Below are 23,656 nucleotides of genomic sequence, written 5' to 3'. Positions count from 1 at the left end.
AGCAGCAGAGAAAGGAAGGCTACTACTATCTCCCCTAGACCTGCAACAAGGAAACAACTCTCTTCCATTTGGTTTTTTCTACTCCGTCTCCATTTTTCCTTCCCTGTTCTCTTAACCTTCCAGCCCAGGCACCCCTCACTGTGGTCTGGTTCTGATCTCCCAACCCACATTTTGAAGTGAGTTTTTTGTTTTTGTTTTGTTCTTTTGCAGTCCCTGGCCTGTCCCTGGATGTACTATCCACCTCATACATGGGCCTAAATCTGATCTGAGAGCCCTGTGGGCTGGCCTCGAGGCAAGATCCCAGGTCCAGGATTACACCTCAAAGAACACTTCGTAATAAGTCTGGTATGTGAGGAAAATTGATTTTAAGGAAATTAATTTTGTGTGATTTAGTAAAAAAGGAAAAAAGAGCAGTAGACATTAAATACTACATTAATGGGTTCTATGGGGATAGGTGTCATCAAACTTCCTTGGCATATCAAGTACTGAGTTTTGCTTTTCTTTGTGAAAACCAAAGTTTTCTAAAATTGCTATTAAGGCACACATTGTTTTCATCTGAGCCAGCAGTATATCCTAGGACCAAATACCCCACTGACAAAACCCATCTAGTAACAAATGACCTATCAATAGACACACTTAAACCTGATGTTTCAGCACTTCATAACCTCCTCAGTCTCTTTGAAGAACTATTTCATTTGATCTTCATCACAAGGTAGTAAAGGTAAGAGTGTATCAGAGAAGAAGACACTTAGCCTCCCAGAGGTACACATCACCCTCACACTACTCAGGTGGTTGAGCTCAGTGGGTACTGAAGCAGACAGCCCAGGTTCAAGTTCAGGTCCTGCTGCTTATGGTTAACTGTGTAAATATGGGCAACTAACCTCACTGTGCCTCCATGTCTGTAAAACACCGGCAAATAACACTAATACCCACACCTTTGTGGACTCTAGTGTGTTGATATGTGAAAGCAGTCACAGAATTAGGAAGGCCCTGAGCTAGTGCCTGGCACAAAAAGCAGTTCAGGAATGTTCTCAAGACTCAGTTCCCAAAGCCAAGTGTTTTTAGGCCATGCAAGGTCTCCTTATCTTTTAACAATTATATTGCTCCTATGATTCATAATTTTATCAATGCAGAAATTATCTGTTTCTCACAAAAGGAAAATTCATGATAAAAGGAAATCTTAAATTGGATATAATGACTCTAAAAAGAAGGGACAAAAGTTCAAGTCTGACTTCTTACAAGGACCCCATTTATTTTTGTTTCCAGCAAAATACTGTGCACAATTTAGGTATTTTCAGTCTTTTCAGAGCACAAGGAAAGGTCAAGATAAATGAAAGTAAAATTTGTGTAGTCCATGGTGACTGGCAGGGGTCTGTTTCCCATGGCCTAGGCTTTGATAGGGATAATGAAGCACTCTACTGGGTGAGCCCCAATTCAAGGGCTGTGCTTCCCCCGCCCTCCCTGTTGCCCTTGCACCCACTCCAGGTGAGCTTTCTGTGTAGAGGAAAACAAAGATCCAGCTGGCAACTTGGGGTTCCTGAAAAAGAGCAATTTCACCCAGGGAAGAGGCCAGCAGAAAATTGGTGAAGGGATGTTACCAGGATGTATTTTCTTGTTTCTAATTTCTTGTAGCAAGTATGAGGGGAGAGTGAGGGTGGAGAGGGTGGTGGCTGGGATGCCAGGAAGAACAGGGAGACCAACCAAGACCAGGTATTGACACACACACGAAAATACAGATGGCCAGAATAATGATGTGAAAGGGACCAGCTTGCAGAAGCTCTTTAGGCAGGAAGTGAGGTTGAGACCAAGAGTAAAGAAGAGTGTCATGGACAAAGGTTCTGTAAACACAGGTATGTCAGACGACTAGGTAGGAGTAATTTCTCAATCGTTTTGGTCACTGTGGGGCTCTGAGCTGTCTTCTACAGCTTTCACTAGTGAAAGGAGCCAAAGGGCTCTTCTGAAGGCATTGCATGCAGAGGCACAAGAGTGAATAGAGGATTCAATAAGGAAAATGCAAGTGTGACAGAGCCCGATTTAGGAACTTGGGATATCTCTTCACAAAGTTACATATGACAGGAAATCTCTATTCCAAACCATAAGCATATTAAACATTAAAACACAAAAGTATATACAGTCCACAAGTTTCAATGCCACCAGCATAAAAATAACCTAATGGGGCCAGGGAGATAATTCAGCGGGTGGGGCACTTGCCTTACACAGAGATAACCCAGGTTCAATCCCTGGCATCCAATATGGTTCCCCAAGCCTGCTAGGAGTAGTTCCTGGGTGGAGAGCCAGGAGTAACCCCAGAGTATTTCTAGGTGTGGCCCCCAAACCAAAAATAAGCAAATAATATCACGATGACATTTGTATAGCACTTTCAAGTATACCAAAATAAGTTTCTGAAAGGAATATTATCTGCCCTCCCCCAAGTATGTTTTTCAGATCCCCATATTATAAGAATTTTTAGAGTCAAGTGTATGTAACTTTAAACATTTTTTAAATCTATATAAACACTACTCATAGAATTTTATCTATAAATTCCATACATAAGGCAAGACAGTGGGTTTTAAGTTTTATCTATTAAAAAAATATCTAATATCTTTTACAGTGACTAATTATATATAATTTAATTAGTAAACTAGGTGTAAACATTGCCAAAACTCTGCACAGATCACTATACACCATTAATAAATGCTCTTATTTCCAAATCTGCAGAAATTCTGGAGGGCAGGGTGTGGGGACACTATAGATGAATAATTATTTTTTAAAAGAATAATGTAGAATGAATTAAAGGATATCCCTCAGGGGTATTTAAAAACATTTTTTTTAAAACGCATACACAGAAAGCATGCTATAAGGTTTAAGAAATGGTAGAATAAAAATGATTGTGTCTTATTTCCATAAAGCATCACAGAAGAAAAGTCAAAATTCCTTCCAGCTTGCTGAGTTAACAAGAACTGTTGGTCTTACTCTTTGCCCAATGTACAATAATAATGTGCTTTTCAAAATCAAGAATTCACATTAGTCTTTTTTTTTTTTAATTTAGGGAAAGGGGACACTGTGAACCTTAAGGAATGGTATTCCAATTGAAATTGTACAGCATGCCTAGAGGGTGATGTACACTTTGTACCCAGATCTTTACTAAATGTCCTGTCCTTGAGATACAAGATTAACACTGACCCACAGTCAGTAGACTATGTGCTTTGAGATTCTTTCCTTCTCCCATTCTTTCAGCTCTGTGAAAAGTTTGTGCTGATGTAGCACCTTTTGGTCATCTGGTTTCCTCTATGACTGACAGCATACATTTGTAAAACACTGCCTCGCTCTGGGAGAAAGCTGAAGTCTGTAGAAAGAAAGTGAAGCTGAGAGCTCACCCTTGCCCTTGGCCATTGGTGCTAAGCAACTGATGTTTTAAAAGCAAAATGCTAAAAAAAAAATAGTGTCAGTATGGTAAGAACCCTAGAAGCCTACCTGCACAAAGAAAAATGTGAGATAAACCAAACCTTCTCATAAGACATATTAACTTCTGAAATAAGATAAATGAACTTAAGGTTTTATCAATGCATTTGATATCACTGTATTTTTAGGTCTTTCTAAATTTGGGTGTCTTTCTACAAGTTCTTGGTCCCTCTTATGACACTCTGTTTATGTCTTTTGTGACTCCTGATACTGCTATAATTATTATGTGTATTCAATCAGTTATTTCTTCATTGTCTGGCTTTCCCACTAGAATATTAGCCCTATGTATTGGAAGATCCCACAGAACTAACATTGGGCACTAAGTCCTTGATCAGAGAGAGTCAAGCCTACAATATATCTGGCCCAATATATAATTCAAAAATATATAGATCAAAGAAAGAGTGTTGATTACATTCCTTCATTGAATAAATATTAATTGAACATCTCCTATGTACCAAGAAATAAACATAGCATTGGATATACTGTGAATAGAAGTGACAGTCGACAGTCGGTAGTCTATCATAGGGCTAGCTGAACACATCACGTACTAACTTGCTAAGTCTTTAAGCAGGACACAGGGAAAGAAGAAAAAGCAGGACACAGAGAAAGAAAAGCAGGACACAGGGAAAGAAGAAAAAGGAAAGAAAAAAAAAGACACACTACCCAGAAAAAAAGCTTAGAGCACAAAGCCATGTCTCTCCTTACTGTGATTTCATCTCCCTGACTCTGTTGCTATAGGTAAGTAACACAGGCCTCTTATTTGGTTGCCAGAGCCATTTTCAAGCTCTCTGTTAAAAAGCTTTGCAAAAGCCTTATAAACAATCTTCCTCATCCAGAAAATGTTAATGCTCAAGGTATCGTTTTGAAAGAAAGGGAAAATTCCTTTGAGATTTCTTTTTCTCCCTAACAAGGAATGTAATTAGGCTTTTACTTGGCACTTGGTCAGTTTCCATAGCCAAGAAATCTCAAAGTTAGGAGAACAAAGCTACCAAGATGCTTTTGCTATTGACTATGGCTGGCTAAAAGTTCAAGGGTTAAAACCTAAGAACATTTTCCCCCTTTACTTTAATTTCCCATGTAAATAGCTTCCAAATACCAAAGCTTAGAGGGCTCAGAATGAAAAATCCTTTCCATTACTTTATTGAAAAATCATATATGCTGTGATTTATTGCTAATGCTTGTTCTTTCAAAGCATTAGCCAGGACACCTGCAAACCTTTGGACAACAGCTGCCAATACAAGTCTAACATTTCATGGGTCAGCACTTAAAATCTGACGAATAATAAATCATCCCTAAAACCAGTGCAAGGCACAACTTGGATGATAATGTATTGAGAGGTGGTTAAAATGTATAAACGATAGATTACATTATAACTTACCACTTTGGAAATGAAGGCTAAGTAAAATAATATTTATTTCCACAGATTTTTTGTTTGTTTTTGTTTTAGGGCCACACCCAGCAATGCTCAGTGGTTGTTCCTGGCTCTGCACTCAGGAATGACTCCTGGCGATGCCTGGGGGACCATATGGGAGAACCTGGGTCCATCACGTGCAGGATAAACACCCTACCTACTGTACTATCTCTCCAGCCCCCTACTGCCACATTTCTTTCTTCAGGATCTTTTCTCTGAGAAATACATTTCTTTCTTAAGAAAGAGAAAGTTCACTGTGTATTAAAATATATATATATATATATATATATGTGTGTCATCACTGTCATCCCGTTGCTCATCGATTTACTCAGTGAGACGGGCACCAGTAACGTCTCTATTCCTCCCAGCCCTGAGATTTTAGCAGCCTCTCCTTACTTGTCTTTCCCAACAATTGGAGGTTCTTTCAGGGTCAGGGGAATTTTACATGATCATACATGCTAGAAAAACAAAGCATTTCTGCACTTTTTATAGTCTTATAGTGATTATTCAAAGGAGACAATATTCAACTTAGGACTTGTTAAGGCAATATTTGAAAGCAATATTTTACTAAGTTTTGAAAGATATTCATCAATATTTCAGGCATATAGACATTTCATCATTTCCATTCTGGAAATACTACAATTAATTGCTTGAGTCATAACAAATTCTATGTATTAGATATCTGTTTGGTGTAGAAATGGTTTTATATATAGTCTTTTTGAGATTGGCTGTGATTTATTTACATATACTACAGTTAGTTCACAAGAAGAAAAATAAGGCCCTTTAATATAGAAGGACAAGTTGACCATAACATACAAACTCAGTACATCTCTCTATTGTCTTTCCACCTTGCATAAAATTTAGGGTAAATCAGACTATCAGTAAAGAATATGGTAGGAATATTTGAAGAGTATGGTAGGAATATTTGATTTAATATTTCCTTTCTAGTACAGCTAAAGGTAAAAGTGAATTCAAACCTTAGAGCAACTATCTAAGGATGGTCCTTGCAATCTACAGAGAATTCTTAGCATTTAATGAAAGTGAGTTCAAGCCCATAATATACCTATAGAACATGAGACAACTAGGATCAATTAGATGTGTTGACATTTATTGAAGAAAAAAAACTCAGTACTTATAATTCTTTGATTTTTTTTTCAATGAAAATGCCTTAGGAAAAGATGAATCAGTAAGGATAAAAACACTGATACCAGTTGTGGGCAGAAACTCACAGGAATCACTGAGGTGGTGCAGGTACATGGAGCTAAGAACAAGCAGGAATCCTGTCTGTGCTCTGTGGCCATCTCATTTCACCAGAGCTTGATGCCTCAGAGGGTGGTCATTCCCTTTAGTTGACTAGATGATTTTATTAGAAGTCACACAGATGGCACAGGGACACACAAAAAGTGTTTAGCAGCACTTTATTATTAGAGAAATGCACATCAGAGCCCACCTTTGAGAAAGAGCTCTATGAGAAAGAAAGATACATCAAGTGCTGAAGAGAGACAGAGAAAAGAAATCTGAGACTAATGAAAGAAACCGGAAAGGAGTAATAACAAATTATGCTGGATAGCATCAGCAAGGAACGAAGAGAGCACCAAAGAGCTGGTCAATCCAGAGAGCTCTCTGGTAGTGGATGAACGCAGGAGACTCACTGACAATTGGCAACAGGCAGAACGGAGAAGCAGCACAGAATCACACCATGCTCAATGAGAGAAGACAGCAGCCCTGAACACTCAACCCATACCAACCAGATACATAACCTCTCAGACAAGGACTTTAAAGTAGATATGTGGAGAATGGTTATGAGTTCAAAGGAACAATGACATCCAAAAACACAAGAGGATATGAGAGCAGAAGTGAAAAAACTATAACAGAAATGAAAACATATAAATATAAATAATATGCATTTTATTATATTGTAGTAAATGGTTTTAATTTTCTTATTTACATAGGTCAAAATCATATAGCAATCACAAATTGGCTCTTTAACTGATTTAGTCTGATTAAAAAATTTGACATTTGACACTTTTTAAAATTTTGTTGGAATAAGCAATATAAAGTAAATTTGTTATGTGCTTAAGGCAGCTTGGAGTTGGGAGGGGAACTGGATATATTGGTGGGGGAAGGTCACACTGGTGGTATTGGAACACTAAATGCTTGAAACAACTGTATAATGAGCAACTTCGTAAATCACAGTGTTTTTAATAAAAACTTAAATTTAAAAAATAAAGAAAAAAAATCAATGAAATAAATAGCAGAAGATGGAAAAAACTCAAATGAACAATAAACAAGAGAACTCTAGGATAAATTTGATCAAAACAATGTAAGAATCACAGGAGTTCAGAGACCAAACAGAGCAATTTCGATGAAGAAGCATCAGTTAAAGAAATCATCAATAAGAAATTTCCAGAGTTGAAGAGCACATGCAACCAGATGCAAGAGGCCCAAAGGGTACAAGCTAAAAGACTCAAATTAAAAGACTCTAAGACATCTCCTAATTAGAATGACAAAAACCATAAATAGAGATAGAACACTGAAAGCAGCAAGATCAACAAAGGAAATTATATACAAAGAAGCATCCTTAGGATTGGCAGCAGATTTATCAAATGGACCCTGCAGGCCCGAAGACAATGGTGGGATATAATCTGAAAAATAATCAATGAAATGAATGCTCATGGGAATATTTTACCCAGCCAGACTCTGGTTAAGATTTAAAGGATGGGCTGGAGAGATAGCACAGTGGGTAGGGTGTTTGCCTTGCACGCGGCCGACCCGGGTTCAAATCCCAGCATCCCATATGGTCCCCTGAGCACAGCCAGGGGTAATTCCTGAGTACAAAGCCAGGAGTAACCCCTGTGCATCGCCAGGTGTGACCTAAAAAGCAAAAAAAAAAAAAAAAAAAAAAAAAGATTTAAAAGACACACAACTTTATGGAAGTATATAAAGCTCAGAAACATCATAGAGCCAACTTTACAAGAAAAACTGAAGGAGCTATTTTAAGATAAGACAAATTTCACGGGCATGCCAAACTTCTACAGAAACATGGCAGAAACTCCATGATAATATCACTCAATGTCAGTCAATGGCCTAAATTCACCAATTAAGAAACATAGAGTTGCAGGATGGATTGGAAAGTTGAACTCAACCTTCTGCTGCCTACAAGAAACACATTTGAACAGTAAGGTCAAACAGAGACCCAAAGACCAAGGTTGGCAGATAATATTTCAAGCAAACAACCTCTACTAAAAGGCCAGGGTGGCCAGATTGATATCAGACAGCATCAACTTCAGGATTTATAACAGAAAATTTGTGAAATTATTATATTCCACAATGGTGTTCTTAAAGTCAATGAGGATTTACCGAGCCATTTGTTGCTAGTTGAGCTGTCTGTGCTATTGCTTTTATTATTGATCTTAGTGGGCTTTGAGCTCCTATTGGGCTATAAGTATTGTGGAATTTAGAAGTGCTGTATGGCTATGTATATGACCACATGCTCCAGGAGCTCCAGAATCTTCTTTATGGACACTTTTTGTCCAGCCCCACTTCCAAGGAGGCTCCAGTGTTTTCAGCCCAAAGATCGGTACCATTTTGTCATATCAAGCAATATAAAATAACTTATTTTGTACCTGCTAAAGATCGAGGAATGGGTGGGCAACTGGGGACAATGGTGAAAAATGGTCACAATGGTGGTGGGATTGGTGTTGGAATAGTGAATACCTGAAACAACTATATTATGAACAACTTTGTAAATCATGGTGTTTAAATAGAGGGAAAAGTGATTAGAGACAGAGAGGGTCATTACTTAATAATCAAGAGATACGCTGATTCCCGAGGTACTTGATTTTCTGGGGCACGATTGGGAATGGGATTGCTTTTTTCATGTACCTTTCCTCTGACTCACTGTTTGCATATAGGAAAGCCATAAATTTTGGGGTACTGATTTTATAGCCTGCGACTTTACTGTGCAAGCCTATTGTTTCTAAGAGTTTCTTAGTAGAGGTTTTAGGATTCTCTAGATATATTATCATATCATCTGCGAATAGTAAGAATTTGATTTCCTCCTTTCCTATCTGGATGCCCTTAATGTCTTTTTCTTCCCTAACAGCTATTGCAAGTACTTCTAGTACTATGTTGAATAGAAGTGGTGAGAGTGGGCATCCTTGTCTTGTCCCTAATCTTAGAGGAAAGGCCCTTAGTTTTTCCCCGTTGAGGATGATGTTTGCCGTGGGTTTGTGGTAGATGGTTTTGACTATCTTGAGGAAAGTTCCTCCAAAACCCATTTTGGTGAGAGTTTTTATCATGAACAGATGTTGGATCTTGTCAAATACTTTCTCTGCATCTATTGATGCGATCATATGGTTTTTATCTTTATTTTTGTTGATATGATGGATTATGTTGATTGATTTCCGAATGTTAAACCATCCTTGCATCTCCGGGATGAATCCCACTTGGTCATGGTGTATCTTTTTAATGAGTCATTGGATTCTATTTGCTAATATCTTGTTGAGGATCTTCGCATCAGTGTTCATCAGGGATATCGGTCTGTAATTTTCTTTGTTAGTGGTGTCTTTGTTTGCTTTTGGTATTAGGGAGATGTGTGCCTCATAGAAAAGGAACTCTTCAAAGAAAACTATAAAACGCTACTCCATGAAATAAAAGAGGACATGAGGAAATGGAAACATATCCCCTGCTCATGGATAGGGAGAATCAACATTGTCAAAATGGCAATATTCCCCAAAGCACTATACAGATTCAATGCGATCCCTATAAAGATACCCATGAAATTCTTCAAAGAAATGGATCAAGCTATCCTGAAATTCATATGGAACAACAAACGCCCACAGATAGCTAAAACAATTCTCGGGAAAACGACGATGGGAGGCATCACCCTCCCCAATCTTAAACTTTACTACAAAGCAGTAACAATTAAAACAGCATGGCACTGGAATAAAGGCAGAGATGCAGACCAATGGAACAGGGTGGAATATCCCTACAAATAACCCCAAATGTATGATCATCTAATCTTTGATAAGGGGGCAAGAAATGTGAAGTGGAGCAAGGAAAGCCTCTTTAACAAATGGTGCTGGCACAACTGGGCAACCACACGCAAAATCATGGGCTTAGATCTCGACCTGATACTATGCACAAAAGTCAGATCAAAATGGATTAAAGACCTCAACATCAGACCACAATCCATAAGGTACATTGAAGACAAAGTCAGCAAAACCCTCCACGATATTGAAGCTAACGGTATCTTCAAAGATGACATGCAACTGATCAACCAAATGGAAACAGAGATAAACAAATGGGACTATATTAAACTAAGAAGCTTCTGCACTGCAAAAGATAAAGTGACCAGAATACAAAGACAATCTACAGAATGGGAAAGGATATTCACCCAATACCCCTCCAATAAGGGGTTGATATCAAGGGTACATAAATCACTGGTTGAACTTTACAAGAAAAAAAGATCCAACCCAATCAGAAAATGGGGTGAAGAAATGAGCAGAAACCTTTCCAAAGAAGAGATACGAATGGCCAAAAGGCACATGGAAAAAATGCTCCGCATCACTAATCATAAGGGAAATGCAAATCAAAACAACTAGGAGATACCACCTCAAACCACAGAGAATGGCACACATCCAAAAGAACAAAAGCAACAGCTGTTGGAGGGTATGTGGGGAGAAAGGGACCCTTCTACACTGTTGGTGGGAATGCCGACTTGTTCAGCCCTTCTGGAAAACAATATGGACGCTTCTCAAAAAATTAGAAATTGAGCTCCCATTCGACCCAGCAATACCACTTCTGGGAATATATCCCGGAGAAACAAAAAAGTATAGTCGAAATGACATCTGCATTTATATGTTCATCGCAGCACTGTTTACAATAGCCAGGACCTGGAAAAAACCCGAGTGCCTGAGAACAGATGACTGGTTAAAGAAACTTTGGTACATCTACACAATGGAATACTATGCAGCTGTTAGAAAAGATGAAGTCATGAATTTTGCATATAAGTGGATCAACATGGAAAGTATCATGCTAAGCGAAATGAGTCAGAAAGAGAGAGACAGACATAGAAAGATTGCACTCATCTGTGTAATATAAAATAACAGAGTAGGAGACTAACACCCAAGAATAGTAGAAATAAGTACCAGGAGGTTGGCTCCATGGCTTGGAAGCTGGCCTCACATGCTGGGGGAAAAGGCAATTCAGACAGAGAAGGGAACATAAAGTAAGCTCTGGTTGGGAGACCCGCTCAGGAGGGGAGATGTGTGCTGAAAGTAGACTATAGATTGAACATGATGGCCACTCAATACCCCTATTGCAAACCACAACACCCAAAAGGAGAGAGAGAACAAAAGGGTATGCCCTGCCACAGAGGCAGGGGGGCTGGGGGGATGGGATTGTGAGGTGGGAGGGATACTGCGTTCACTGGTGGTGGAGAATGGACACTGGTAGAGGAAGAGGTGCTCGAACATTGTTTGAGGGAAACACAAGTATGAAAATATGTAAATCTGTTACTGTACCCTCATGGTGACTAATTAATAAAAAAAATTAAAAAAATAATCAAGGGATATGTACATCAGGAAGAACTCACACTCCTAAACATATATGCACTTCATGAGATAGCACGATACTTAAAACAACTGTTAATAGGCTTGAAGGAAAACATCAACACCAACACAATGATAGTTGGAGACTTTAGCACTGTTCTATTACCACTTGGTAGATAAACCAAACTAAATTTCAGTAAGAAAATACTTAGAAAGAAGAAAGAGATAGAAGGGGCTTAGGGAATATTATAGAGAGATTTTAATTCCTAAAAAGCAGAATTCATACTCTTCTCCAGTGCACAAAGACATTCTCCATGGTAGACCACATTCTGGGCATGAAACATACCTTTATAAAGTCAAGAGGATAGAAATTGTATCAACTATCTTCTCAGACCATGGTGCACTGAAAATAGAAGTTAACCACAGAAAAGGAGAAATAACTCAAATACCTGGAAATTAAGCCACTCACTACTGAACCTGTGAGTCAAAGATGAAACCAGAGAGGAAACCAAAAGATTCCTGGAAACAAACTGGAATGAGGACATAAGCTACCAGTACTTGCAGGATACAGCAAAGCAGTATTAAGAGGAAAGTTCATAGTAAGGTGAGCATTCATCAGAAAGGAAGAATGGGCCCAAATAAATAACCTAATTGCACAGCTTAAGAAACTGGAATGACCAACAAAAGGAGTCCAAAGCAAGCAGGAGGAAGGAAATAATAAAACTTAGAGTGTAAATTAATGAACTGGAATTCAAGAAGTTTTTAAGGACATCAGCACGTTAGAGAAACTTGCTTTTTGTTAAAGGAGATGCATGAATACCATAATTCCTTTGGTATGTAGAAAAGCATATTTTACACACGATTTCAGATGGGACCTCTACAAGGTGTGAGAATGGTTGCTATTATAATCCTTAACATAAGAAAAAATGCAATGAGGCTAAGAGAAGGTACTGTGGCTGGACTGCTAGAAAGTGGGAGAACTAAGGAAGGTAATTCAAATGCATCTCTTGGAAATTTTTATACTGCATACAGCCATGAGACATCTCATTAAAGTATTAGATCTGTCTTCCCTAGATTTCTACTCCTTTATTAAATTTTACTATGAAATTAGTTTGCAAAATTTGAGTGAATTTAATGATGGCCAGTATAATATCTACAGAGGGAACAAAATATTCATTCAAATTTTAAAGAAATTTTCAGCAAAAGGTTTCAATATAAATTTCATACTGATCAACCATAGAAAGCCAAAGATGTTAATTCTGCAGTCAAATTTGCAGTCAAATAAAAATTATTAATTCTTATGTTAGAATCTCCACTATTTTATTACCACCCTATGTATTCTCTACATGGAATGCAAAAATGAAAAATAACTTAGTTGACAATACTGCAGCATCAGTGAAATTTATTCAATAGTGTCCTGCTGTCTTACTGATAAGAGCACATCATAACTAACATTTAATATTACAATACTGCACCAGACACTCAACCCTGTGAGGCAGTACTATTACTAATAGTATTTACATTTTACAAAATAAAACAAATTACAGAGAAAGTAAAGTTAGTTGACTAATACCCTGTAGGACTACAAACATTAGCGAATCCAAACTACACTTCCCAATGCCTCCGTTTAAGCTCTACCATACCTCCAGGCAACAAGTTAGTTTTGTTGCTTTGTATGGCCTCCACTGTAATTATTTTGATAATGACAAGAATAGTTCTTTAAGGCCAGGCCAAAATGTGTGAGTCACAGAGGACAAAACACTATACAGATTGGTTTTAACTTAGGAAAATCTTGTGAAAATGATTGTAACTAAGCAACTCTCTAATAATTCTGGGAGAACTAATTAAGAAATGAATTAAGGGATTCTGTGGATACCCAAATTAGTCATTAGGGCCCTAAGATCTGGAGTTCTGGTATAAATCCAGCTTTGGCACTTGCATCCAAAATAAACATGACCAGATAAGTACCAAAGCTCACAATTAAAATTGATTTATATGACCTATGTGTCCACATGAAAGAGGTCTCTTCCTAATTGAATTCGGACACCTCTTCAGTTATTGTGGGTTTCATTTGCCATCTCTCTACTCTTTTGTAGTTACTGGCATTAGGATAATGCTGAGGGGGAAATCACCTTAATCAGTGATGCCTGCAGGAGGAGCATAAAAAGATAAAAGCAAAGCTTCTGAATTGTAATTAGAAAATTCCTTATGTCTGTTCGTAGGACATATGTTTGCATCTGCTATCAACTGGCAAGATGAATTACCGAATGGACCTCCTATGTCCACTTGGGATAAACAGCCAATATAAGTAGTGTTCCAATATGTGATTAGAGTAATATTTTGCATGCCAAAACATTCTTGCTTTCTACCTCTAATATGATTAGTGGCAGACAGCTGGAGGCATCTCATTCTCCTCACAAAAGTATGATCAAAATTGTTTTCAATTGGTACATCTTCCCATCAAGCTGTTTGTTGCCTTCCAGCAGAATAATCAGAGTTTCTGATTATTTGGTATGTTCCAAGAAAACAGGAATTGATTGTGCTTTTGCTTGCCTGATGGGGAGAGGGCTGCCAGATCTACATAGTAACTTTTCAATTGCTAACCAAAAGAAAAATTGATAAGCAGTGTACAGAAGACTGAGAAAGCAAGAGCGAGTGCTTGTGTATGTGTGCATGTGAGACGGGGGGGGGGGGGGGAGAGAGAAAGAGAGAGACAGAGAGAGAGAGAATCAATCTGAAATTTTCATAATAATTTACTTTGAACAACTACAAAAAAAGCATTCTCATAATTCAGATTTCAGATATGAGGAAGTAAAATATTCTACTCCACTCAGAGAAAACCAACTCCCACCAATATTAATGGCTCTTTTAACAAATCTTTTAAATATTTGCAGTACTCACTACTGACTGAAATTTCAGATTTATAAAAATATACTCGTTTAAATTGAAAGTGATGAAAATACTCAGGTATAAAAAGATCATCTCTTTGGATCATCTCCATTTGGAATTTAAGATCATTTGACAGAGCCTGGAGAAGAGATGTTTTTTCACATTGAATCACCAGGAAATTAACTTAAATAAGCAAGACTGCTGAGGGGAAAAGTAAAATATTTCAGTGTGAGTAGGATGAACTTCAAACACATGCTTTCTAGCCAACAAACACTTTTTTTAAAAAAAAGAAAAAAAGTATTTTCTATATTTATCACACAATCCCAGACATGCAGTTTATTTATAAATAAACACTACAAGTTACCAACAGGATGGATGCAAATTGACTGTATTCCCTATATATCTAACTTCTCTAAGTTAACACTAAAATAACCTTTGGTCTCTGTCCCAGAAATCAAACTTTCTGTAAAGAAATTGAGTTAAAGTTCAAGTGGTTAATCTTTAATAAAATACGGACATAAAATAGGATGTGTACACCTTTTCCAACAAACACTTTTGATAAAACCATTCATATACATTAATGGAATACATTAACAGTTACCTATTCAGGAATGTTAATTTACATAGTTCACTTTACACTCATAAACAGGAAATTTTACAACTCTGTAAAATGATTATAATTTTCCCATCTTAGAGAGGAGGCAGTGGAGGTTCAGAGAAGCAGGTGACATGCAAATATTGCACAATTCATAGGAAGCAAAAGCAGAATGCAAAATCCAGGTTGTCTGGTTCAAAGGCCTGTTTCCTCCACTCTAGCACTAGCACCAAGTGAGCACTGAACATCTCAAGTCAGACTTCTGGACTCATTTGAGCAGGTGCTTCTAAAATGGCAACAATGGGGGCCAGAATGATAGTGCAGCTGCTAGGGTGTTTGCCTTGTATGTAAACAACTGAGGTTCTGTCTCTGGCACCCCATATGGACCCCCAAGTACCCACAAGCGTGACTCCTGAATGCAGAGCCAGGAATAATCCCTGAGCACTGCTGGGTGCGGCCCCAAAACAAAAAAAAAATACATTAAAATATAAAATGCAACAATAGCATAGATCACTTTAAGAGAGCCCGCTGTGAAGAAAGCAAGTCAGGCAGGGTGGCTCCAGAGTCCACCACTCTTAATCACAATTCTTTTAAATATCACAAGTACAGCTTGTGATCAAGAAATAGATAAGATAGTATCTTGAAGTAATTTACATGCATCAAGCAACCCCAACGACACTCATAGAACTGCTGACGTAAGTGAAGCAGATATATGGGGTAAGACTTGCTCACATCAGCTCATATCATACTTGCTCATATCAGGATACCCCCTGTATCCCCCTTACCCCATCACCAGTGACTTCAGTCTTCTTACCTACAAACAAAAACTCAGCTGTTGGAATGCTGAGAAGCCAAGAAAGGCTCTATGAAGAGACCTCTGTGAAGAGACCTCTGTGAGAGAGGGACAGTTTGTCTTTTGGACAGGAGGATAATAGGGGGAAGAAAGAAACCATCTCTGCTTACCTGGGAATGCAGGAAGATATTCCTGAAAACAGCCTGGGTTCTGGAATGTTCTAGGAAAAAAAGGAAATTGGGAGGTCAATTCACATGTAGCAGCCACCCCACCATTTCCATCACACCTACATTCAAGCACATAATGCTATGTCAGAAGACATAGAATTAGACCTTTCCTGTGTCTTAATAGATGTGGAGGTGAAATAAATGCAAGATGCCTCAGTTTGTCAAACTAAAATGTGGCAAACAAGATAAAATATGTTCATCTCAGACATAGAAAGATTGCACTCATCTATGGTATATAGAATAACAGAGTGGGAGACTAACACCCAAGAACTGTAGAAATAAGTACCAGGAGGTTGACTCCATGGCTTCGAGGCTGGCCTCACGTTCCGGGGAAAGGTCAACTCAGAGAAGCGATCACCAACTACATTGTAGTCGAAGGCCATGTGGGGGAAGGGAGTTGCGGGCTGAATGAGGGCTAGAGACTGAGCACAGCGGCCACTCAACACCTTTATTGCAAACCACAACAGCTAATTAGAGAGAGAAAACAGAAGGGAATGCCTTGCCACAGTGGCAGGGTGGGGTGGGGGGGAGATGGGATTGGGGAGGGTGGGAGGGACACTGGGTTTACGGGTGGTGGAGAATGGGCACTGGTGAAGGGATGGGTTCCCAAACTTTGTATGAGGGAAGTATAAGCACAAAAGTGTATAAATCTGTAACTGTACCCTCACGGTGATTCTCTAATTAAAAATAAATAAATTTTAAAAAAAATAAAAAATAAAAAATAAAATAAAATATGTTCATCATAGAATCATGAGAATACTTGAAAATATAAAATGAACCAATAATAACAGCAAAATATACTGTTTATTCAGAAAGTATATATCATTGTTCTAGGGTTTCAAAATGGACTAATTCTTCAATTCTCTGGGCTAGAGACTATTATTTTTAGTCTGCACATATATAGAAAACGAGGTATTAAAAATCTTATCACCTGTCTCATAAAAATATATAGGGCAGGTGGGTATTGCTGAACTTTTAGACTATCAGCCCCTTGAGACTTAATTCTACCACAATGATAGCTACCTAAATAAGTGGTCACTATTACTCTTGCAGTTATGTCCTCCTCTCTGAGAAACTGTGATATTCACACAACCCCAAGGAACTCACCATCCGACAAGATCCACTTAGGCATTAAGATGGGTGCCAGGTCTTATGTCAAACAACCACATACTCAATGGCAACCATGGCTTTAAGTGTTCCTTAAGAATCCCTATGTATTCAATGCTCTGGGGATTTAAATACTCTGGCCTAGATCAACCTGCCTGAAACAGCCGGGGAATGACAACTAGGAAGTGGGCAAGACAGAACAGGTCAGAACCTTGTCTCTTGGGGTGACCTCCAGGCCTGCAAGTGGATTTCATCTGTACAGGAGACTGTGGACCTAAAGGTTCTTAAACCCTGTAATCTACAATTCTACTCTGTCTTCGAATTAAATCAATCTTCCCCACAGCAGTCCATTGTGAGAGAAAAAAATCAGAACTCTTTATTTATCTGACATATGTTGACTGACCACAATGCAAGACACTTTAAAGAGTGTCCAGGATATCCACACAAGACTAGCCCTATACTTTGCTAGGAGTGCTAGTACACTTTACAATCAGTTCTGCAACCATGAGGAAGTGTTAATTTAGCAAAACCAGAGTAGAGTGCAAGGCTGAGATAAGTGGGCCTTTTTTGTCGGCCCCAACCAAGGAGTTCAGGTGTGATGTCAAAGAATTTAGTTCTTGCAAGGCCCTTAGCAAGGCCCAGGGTTCCAGTGTCCCAAAACTCAGCAGTTTGGGCTTCCAGAGCCAGGCTAAGCTGATAGAACAGAAGGTGTAAATCAGACATCCAGTGTACAAGTTTAGATTAACAGCTAGTTCTGTTTCTAAAAATAACAATTTTACTGGTTATATAATAAACCAGAGAGAAGAATTCAACTACTTATTTGGATTTCTTGACTTCAATAAGGTCCATGAAATGGACATTTTGATGAGTCTTTTCTTCCGTGTGTGTGTGTGTGTGTGTGTGTGTGTGTGTGTGTGCATGTGCGAGTGCGCGCGCATGTGTATGTGCGTGTATGCACATACAGGCTTCTCCAAGAAACATTTACTTTGACATAGACACTACAGATTTTCTTTAAAGATCAGTTCATCACACAGATATATTTGCTTTCACTAAAACTCCTTGGAGGGGAATAATTCAGTGACTATACATTTCCATTAAAAAGTCATTGATTTTAAAATATGTTTTTCAAACTTTTGACAAAATAATTTTCTTATTTTCTTTATAAACCACAAAAGGAAAATGTTGTGTTGGCAATGCAATAAATAATATGCATTGTCAAATAAAATATTAAACATTTATAGATTTAATTTTTAATACAGACTTTTAAAACATACCCCAAAATTTCCATTAATCCTTGACATAAGAGGAAGTACCATTTTGGTAAACTTCATCTCTTGCAACAACATAAATAAATAGAAGATACTTATGATTCTTAAAAAGAGAAATAATGGTTTCTTTATAGGATGATTAAATACAATGTACAGTTTTAGAAGACACAAAATATAGAATATATAATATTATTTTTATATATATACTGGTAAGAGATAAACTATCTATGCTTTATTTCTACCAATGTAACCTGTACATATACAGGTGTCTAGAGATTTAATTCCTAAATTGAATCTGAAAGGGATTTCAAACAGATAATGGCAACATTGTTGGCATGCCTGCATAAACTTCAAAGATGACAAGAACAATATGTAAATAACTTTCTGAAGCCTGAAGAGAAAAAAATAACATTTTAGCAGTAGTCATTGCTGAGTGAAGAATTATGATTTCCTCTATTTTCTTCGTAATTTTATCTCCCTTCTGAACTTCCTACGATATGTTTTGTTAATCCCATGATATATTATGAAAAAATCACTTGGTATAAAAAGTGAAAAGATGATGGAGTCAGATAAACTTGGATTCAAAACATTTTCTACCCTTACTACCCTTATCAGCATTCAAGTCACACACAACATGAAAATAACCAATGCCTTAAAGTATCCTTAAAGCCTGTTGAAGGTGAGATATTCTAAGTGCTTGTTGGCACACAGTAGGAGCCCCATAAATGATCATCACTCTTCTACTAATAGTATACTGGAAAGGTTTTGGGGGGTTCTAAGTTGGTACTCTGGGCCATTTGTATATGGAATCACTGACTTTTCAACAGATTACATGCAGAAATTTTCTAACAGTCAAGGCTCAGAAAAAGAGTTAAGCAAGAGTAGGTTACTACCACACTGCCCTTTCCATTACAATCATTAGATTCCTCTGGTATGGTGTAGGCTCTCGGATTCACTTTTATCTGTCACTATGAAGAAAAGGTTCCAAGAAGCATTAAAGCAGCCCCACTGGAGAGGAAAGAACCCTCAGCTCCCACCACTGAGAAGCATCCCATGATATCACTCATTAGGATGCAAGTAAGCAAAGGAAATTATTCACTGAGGGGTGTGGGAAAAGATGATAGATTTCCTGAGTTTTCTTCCTTTCCTTTTCTTAATGTAACTATGTTGATATTACCAATTTATTCATCTGAATGTAGCTCAGTTAGAGGTTTATGATAAATAAATATATATATATATGTATATATATTCAACAGAATGTAATTGTTGGGATGGGTTGCCCTTGGAAATGTGTTGTTGTACCTGACTACAGGAGAAATACTGATTTAACTGGCTTCAAAAACAAAGTTAGATGTTTGCTGACGTGAAAATGAAAAATATCAAAACCACGAAAAGCCTGATATATAGGTCAAATCCCATTTTAGCTCACTCCACAGAGCTACCCAAAGTTGTCTGCTATATTGAAATTGTGTTTTAATTATGTGTTCTTGAATAACAAACAGTAATTTTCATTATATGGGGATATGCTACATAAATGAATACTGGAATAGATTTTTGTGCAGAACAATTTATATTGAAATGAAAGAAAGAAAGAAAAAAAGAAAGAAAGAAAGAAAGAAAGAAAGAAAGAAAGAAAGAAAGAAAGAAAGAAAGAAAGAAAGAAAGAAAGAAAGAAAGAAAGAAAGAAAGGGGAGGGAGAGAGAGGGAGGGAAGAAGGAAGAAAGAGAAAGAGAAGAAAGGCAGGCAGGCAAAAAGGAAGGAAGGAAGGAAGGAAGAAGAAGAAGAAGAAGAAGAAGAAGAAGAAGAAGAAGAAGAAGAAGAAGAAGAAGAAGAAGAAGAAGAAGAAGAAGAAAGAAAAAGAAAGTGAGAGAAAGAAAGGGAAAGAAAATTATTATATACTTAATCCATTCTTCCAATATGGCAAGCATACCTTGCTTTATACCAACGTATTTAATGTTTCATCTTTTTTCAATTTGATTACTCTGTTCCTCTCACAGTGCCTAGTACACATATGTTAAGAAATAGCTGATGCCATAGTTGGAAGCTTGTCTCATGAGCTGGGGTGGAAGGCAGCTGGAATAAAGAAGGGATCACTAAGACAATGATGGTTGGAAAAATCCTTCAGGATAGGAGATACGTACTAAAAGTAGATAAAGGACCAAACATGATAACCTCTCAGTATCTGTACTGCAAACCATAATGCCCAAAAGTAGAGAGAGAGAATGGAGGAAATTGTCTACCATGGAGGCAGGGAGAGGGTTGGAAAGGGGGTGGGGCATACTGGGAACACTGGTAGTAGAGAATGTGCACTATTGGAGGGATGGGTGTTTGATCATTGTATGACTGAAACTCAAACATGAAAGCTTGTAACTGTATCTCACGGTGATTCAATTTAAAAAAGAGAGAATGAAAATATAGAAATTTCTCAAAATAAGTGGAGCAAGGTTTTACCACTCCAGGTGGTGTGCATGAGGAGTCTGGGTAGCCAAGGGCTCCCGCTGCTAAGTGATCAAGGAGTCTTATCTAAAGTGTTCAGCACTTGACTCTCATTCCTCATCCCTGGAGATTACAGCAGACATATTTAAATCATTAATTCCTGAAGCACCTTAAAAACAGGTCCCTGAGAACCACCCAAGCCAGAGAGGCCCCCCAGCTACTCTGTGAGGAAGGTATATCACACCTGCTGATAAGCGATAAAAGCCAGAAAGATTTGCACACATAACTCCAGGGAAATCGATGAAGTATGCTCCCAGGATTCAAGCTCACTCTCTTGAAGCCAGACTCAGAAATAGTCTCTGAGTTCTTACCAACATAACCAGGTCTGGGGAAAACCAATGGCACGTCCATGAACATGACTCAAGGTCAAAATCCTGAAATCCTTGTTCACTTTCCTTCTCCCCTCCAGTAACATGATTGCTTTAATATTCAATGTTTACAATGCAGTCTTGTTATATATTTCTACTAACTTTCTTGGAGAGTCTTTAAAAATAGTCACACCTCAGTGATGACAGGTTGGAAGGTGGGGGGGCATAGTCTGCAGAGCCATGATTGGATTGAAATCTGGGGCTAGAACATGACATGTCTGCAATGTGCTCTACTTCTTAAGCTTTCTCTAGTTCAGAGCCTTTTACCCCCCCAAAAGTCGACAAAAGGCACCAAGTATAAAATACAATTCTCAATTCTACCTTCTATCTTGGAACAGCAGACTAACATGCCTACTTTCATAGAGGCTTATCATATTCAGAACAACCTACTGAACCCAGGGGTATCCTTTCTTTTCAGAAGAACATTCCACAAAAATCAGCGCAAAACTGAGATTCCATGCCAGGCATCAGGGAAACTTTCCAGGTCAGAGAAAGGGCATGCTGTTGTATTTTATTGGGGAACATCTCAGTAAAAAGTTAGTATTGTCTAATGAGGCTGGCCTCAGTAGTGGTACACTTTTTTTTACATATATTTAACAAATATTCTCATATACAAATACTTAAAAAATTTACTTTCATGTAGATAAAATACAACTGTTGATACAATTCTAGAACTAAAACTGATTATATAACAAAGTTCCAATATTAAAATCAGTAAGTATAAAAAATGATTTATGTGAAAATTGTTATATTTGATCACAGAGATGTAAGTGCTTGTCTAAGATTTTATTAAGCTGTTGCAAGTTGAGCCATTTGTGTTATTGTTTTTATTTGTTGAGTTTAGTTGGTTTCTACAGTACTCTCCCATCTAATTTGGTGTGCTCCTACTGCAGTTTCAGTGTTAAGGAATTAGGAAGTGTGGTGTGGCCACATAAGCAATTCAACGGTACAGAGACTTCAGGATCTATGGCCCAGGCCAATAAGTCAACATGGCAGTGGCTTTGGGAGGTGAGCCTGGCTGCTGGAACTTCTGGAAGTATAAAAGGCTGAGAGGAGGTTACCCACCCCGAGTACAAAAACCGCCAGTTCTCAGCTTGAATACCAGGTACCTGAAGCTATTTAGTCTGTTGTCTCTGCAGAGAATAATGATGAAGCAGTGTTGAGCCCTTGGCGTGGCTGCACTAGTCGGGAGTGGGTGAGGTTGCAGGAGTTTCGGATGGGTGGGTATTTGGCCCTCCCACCTCCCAAGGGTACCCAGGAGTTTTCAACTGCGGGTATCAGTATTTCCATGTAATAGGTCAACCGGTTGCTTGGCATGCATCTCTGGGGAGATTTAGAATGGTAGAGCAGAGGTGAGTCAACATGGTGGTGAGTATGGGAGGTGGGAGTGGCTGCGGAAGGTGGTGTGATTGTCGGGGTTTCCAGAAGTATGAGGCATTGAGGGGAAGCTACCCACTCAACTCCAGAAAACAGAGTTCTCAGCCTGGGCATTGGTACCTAACATATGCAAATACTTTTAAGTAGCAAATCAGCTCCTCCATTGGATGGCTTGTGGCCATGAAATACTACTTGGAAACTCACCCAAAAAGCACTTTGAGTAACCAATGGTTTATTCAATAAATGTAATTCTCCAAATGGCCTTTAACTACTCACTGGTCACACTATCACCATATGAGAGCTGAAGTTCAGTAACAATAAAGCACTGGACCCAGGGTTATCCTGAATATATCTGGAACTTTCATATCCAATTCTCAGCTTACAGTTCTAATTAATGACTAGTTTAACAGGGATACCAAATTTAACTTATTGGGCCCTTTCTACCTTCAATTTCCCTGTCAGTGAGTAGGTTGTAAATAGGCCAAGTTGGTAGTCCTATTCCATGACAACGTAAAATCTTAAATTACTGGACTAGGGATTATACTGCTTCTCCCTTAAAGAACTAAGCTAAAATGATTGAAGAAAACTGAAACAATTCTAGGGCAAGATGTATAGGGACAGGGATTATAAAAATACAAGAATTCAAAAACAGAAGATGGCTATCTGAACTAGATAAGAGTTAAACCTTTTAGATATGAAGTACTAGTAGTGATTTCTTTTTCTTTTTATAAAGAACCAAAACCTACAAAATGAAAAATCAGGATTACCCTTAGATGACAACTCCAGTTGTTTCTTTGTTCTAAGAAACAGTGCCTTATGTACTGACTGGCAATACCCATACCCTGATCTTTATATTAATTATGCCTTTTTTTCCCTGACAAAATTGACTGCCACTATACACTGTTAAGTCAGATTTGAGAGCTGCCAAGATAAATGTTCCAAATGGCTGACTTTTTAAATAAAAGACGACCTGTCAGTTCACCAAATAATTCTTTGGGGGTTAATCCCAAGATACTTTATATCTTCCCTACACCTACATATACTCATGTTTATATGATGATTACAGCTTTCTCCTGTGTATTACTGTTTACAGATCAAGACAAAGGTCT

At 38.1% G+C, this 23,656-nt stretch overlaps 1 protein-coding gene across 6 annotated transcripts in view; it reads right to left on the bottom strand.

The window, feature by feature from the left end:
- The window catches only part of SPATS2L (spermatogenesis associated serine rich 2 like), a 202,974-nt gene that overhangs the window by 162,040 nt on the left and 17,278 nt on the right, over window positions 1–23,656 (bottom strand). For all 6 annotated transcript variants that reach the window (XM_055122610.1, XM_055122607.1, XM_055122608.1 and 3 more), the window contains exon 2: window positions 15,875–15,924. The gene's annotated coding sequence lies outside the window, so the exon portion shown is untranslated. The remainder of the gene's footprint in view (window positions 1–15,874; window positions 15,925–23,656) is intronic.

The sequence above is a fragment of the Sorex araneus genome, chromosome X, assembly GCF_027595985.1.
Source record: "Sorex araneus isolate mSorAra2 chromosome X, mSorAra2.pri, whole genome shotgun sequence".
NCBI classification, from domain to species: domain Eukaryota; kingdom Metazoa; phylum Chordata; class Mammalia; order Eulipotyphla; family Soricidae; genus Sorex; species Sorex araneus.
The sequence above is the reverse complement of the archived record's forward strand: the minus strand, read 5'-3'. Positions and strand labels throughout refer to the sequence as shown.